The sequence below is a fragment of the Alligator sinensis genome, unplaced genomic scaffold (genome assembly GCF_000455745.1).
Source record: "Alligator sinensis unplaced genomic scaffold, ASM45574v1 scaffold236_1, whole genome shotgun sequence".
Lineage (NCBI taxonomy): Eukaryota > Metazoa > Chordata > Crocodylia > Alligatoridae > Alligator > Alligator sinensis.
In genome coordinates this window covers 221,522-224,597 of record NW_005842122.1, presented here as the reverse complement: position 1 = coordinate 224,597, position 3,076 = coordinate 221,522, and positions in this window count along the sequence as shown.

Here is a 3,076-nt window from a genome sequence, read left to right as displayed (position 1 = left end):
TTGACCCAGTTTGACTCAGACGTGCCCTTATGAACTGAATGCTGGCCCATGAGGGTGTCAGCTGGACACCCAGCCGGATTCAGAGGGATTCTGTTCACCTGTGTGCTTGTGTCTGACTGCATTTATTTGTTGCTCTTATGAACTGATTCTTGGCATATGAGGGTGTCAGCCTGTCCATGCTGATCAGCCCGGCCAGGTCAGGCGTGTCACGTTAATTTGTGTGTGTTTGTGTGTATGACTGATTTGGTGACTGGAGGAACCCAGTCCCATTGAGATTGAGTCCTGCAAGATAGCTCCACTGGGGGTGAGGGCTTGCAGAAGGGAGAAATACAGCTCCGTATAGTAACACAAGCAGCACATTGACAGAATCACCAAGACCCTAGAAACTATCCCTAATAAATGAGCACACCCCAAAGTAATGGGCAAATTTGGTAACAACCCATCACTGGGCCACTCTCTACTACCCTGCTCCTTTGAGCAATCCCCTTGGGTCTTCAGGCTTTGCTACTCACTCCTTGGCACGGCACATGCAGCACCTTCAGTTCGCTCAAGCTCCTGTACTCTACGTGGCCCTATCCTTGTGCCAAACACTGGGCTGACTCTGTCCCTATCCCCTCAGTGGGCAAAATCCTTCCTATCTCAATCTTCTGGGGGTTGGCCCTTGTGGAGTCTTTCAAGCCACATGAGCGACCCTACTCTGCACACTCCCAATGTAGGCCTTCAAGCCCACTTGTGCAGACCATCCTTTACACCACCAAATGCACAACCCTTCATGCACCTTACTCTGTGCAGGCCTCCAGCACAACACTACCCCCACCCTGGGGCCTTCAGTGTCCTACACCCTGCAGAGCTCAGGTGCCTCCGTCTAGGCATGTCTTGCCCATCTCTCTGCTCTCTCACTAGGGCCACTCTCTCACAGGCTGATAATTACCCACTGATGACTGGGGAGCTGGGGTTAAGGTGCCCCTACCTGCCTGTTACTGGGGAGGTAACTGGCTTGGAATTTCTTGGTGGCTGCTCCACCATAAACAGCCCTGCTGAGCCACCCTTACCTGGCAGGGTGCCATTTCAGGTCATGCCAAGGACCATGAGCCTCCAAAACTCCCAATAGCTCCTGTCCTTACCTCCAAGATGTTTCAAGCAGCTCAGATAGATGTTGTCTCCTCGGCTGCTCACAGCAAACTGCTGCCCCAGCCTGTGTGTGCAGGGTCCTAAAAAGGCTACCCTGATCAAGCACCTGGCAGCTGCATGCCTCCAGCCTTTAAAGTGGCAGGCACCCAAAGGTTTATCTTGCAATGGACTCTCACACTTTTCCTAGACTCCTTACCAGGCCTCCTTTTTATTCAGAGAGCTTTCCTTCTGACCCTTTGGCATTCCCAGCATGGGATGAATTAAAATCCAAAAAGTTTTCTGGATTGAAGAACAATATGTTCTCAAGTCAGTTTTGGAGGTGATCTTGTATTTCCCAACCTGGTTTACTGTTTGCTGCTTAAATACAACAGCTTGGCTAGTAGGCCTCAATCCTAACCCATTACAACTGGGTGGAAAAAGTAATGAGCCACTATCACCACCAACGTAACTGTGTAGTTCCCAAACATCAATCACATCTTTGTAATGGAATAGGGCTAGGTATCCCCTTGTATAAGGTCCCATATAAATGTTCCGAATTGAACATTGGTCAAGGTCCCCCAGTTATTCATGCATAGTCATTTAGGCTGAGCCTGAGTCCACAAGGCCCAGAACTTAGACATTTTCTATGAGGCTGGGGAGCACATGCACCATATGCTTTGGAAACTGTCCCAGGACCTTAGAGACTCTAGATAAGATGTAACTGCTGTCCATGAGGGAGCAATCTCAGCACCAGGGACCAGAGTAGACACATGAAAAACAGACTAAGGGCTCCCCTGTCCCCATATCCAATACTTCCTCCCAGTGGTGACCCTCTTGTGCCTGTGGGTCTATGGTCTAAGCTTGTCCATTTTGCTTTGGGGAGTGAGGCAAAGCTTCTGGGCCAGATGACTCACCCTTCCTCAAGGGTTCATGAGTCACATTCCCATATTTGATGTTTAGGTTTTGGTAGGCCTACCCCTTTCAAGGCAACTGGTGTCTTCCCCCTTTCTAACTCTGCCTCTCAGGTTGTCAAGGCACACTGCCTCCTCCAGGTTTGTGATCTGGTGTCATAAGACTCACATGATCTAAAAAGGTAGATTTTTGATGTAACAGATTTTTGCATGCAGCCTCAGCTTCTAGGGCCCAATAGGCAGCCTGGGCTCCACCAGTCAGTTTGGGCACTAGCTTAATAGTCCACTTATTATAGGGCTACCTTGGCTATGTTCTCATCAAAAGTATCTAAAAAAAGCTTTAGGCCCATCATCTAGCCCCATTCTGTTAAGCGTCCTCCCTAGGAAGCTCCACCCCTGCATGCTAGATTGCACTTGTTACAGCTCCAGTAGCAGCATCATAACACAATACTGTTCCTCTTATATCTTTTGTTGGAGCTGCAGCTGCGGTTATAAAGCTTGTTGCTGCTGCTGCTGACAGCCCCCTCCATTCGTTTTAACACTGTCTCAGGATCCATTCTGCTGGCTGAGAGCTGATCCTGCCTGCATTCTCCACTACATGTAAGCATGTTGCTACACCTGTGGGCTTCTTCAGTCAGTTTTTCGCTCCCTGAGCAGGTTCTCAGTAAGTCCCAGCAGTAACAAAGTCTTTCCATAAAGAAAGCAAATAAACACAATCTTGTCTTCTGCCAGACCCTGAGACGAGTCCCCTCTGGCCTTCACATAACAGTCTTTCTTCCACATAGTTCAGCATGACCTGCCTTCTTTGTGGCTCTGCTTTCTGGGACTTTTAGCTCCCAGCAAGCCATTCCCTTCATTAGTAGATGCTCCATAGCTGCCCCTACTTAGCCAAGCTGGATTACTTCTCTTAAGGGGATAAACCACCCAGTTACAAGCCTGCTGTCAAAAGCATGGATTACATGACTGATTGTATGCATAATAACTCTCCAGATCAAATTTATTAACTTCATAATAAGGGTCTTAGTTTTATGTTAATATTCCTGCCTAAATAAAAT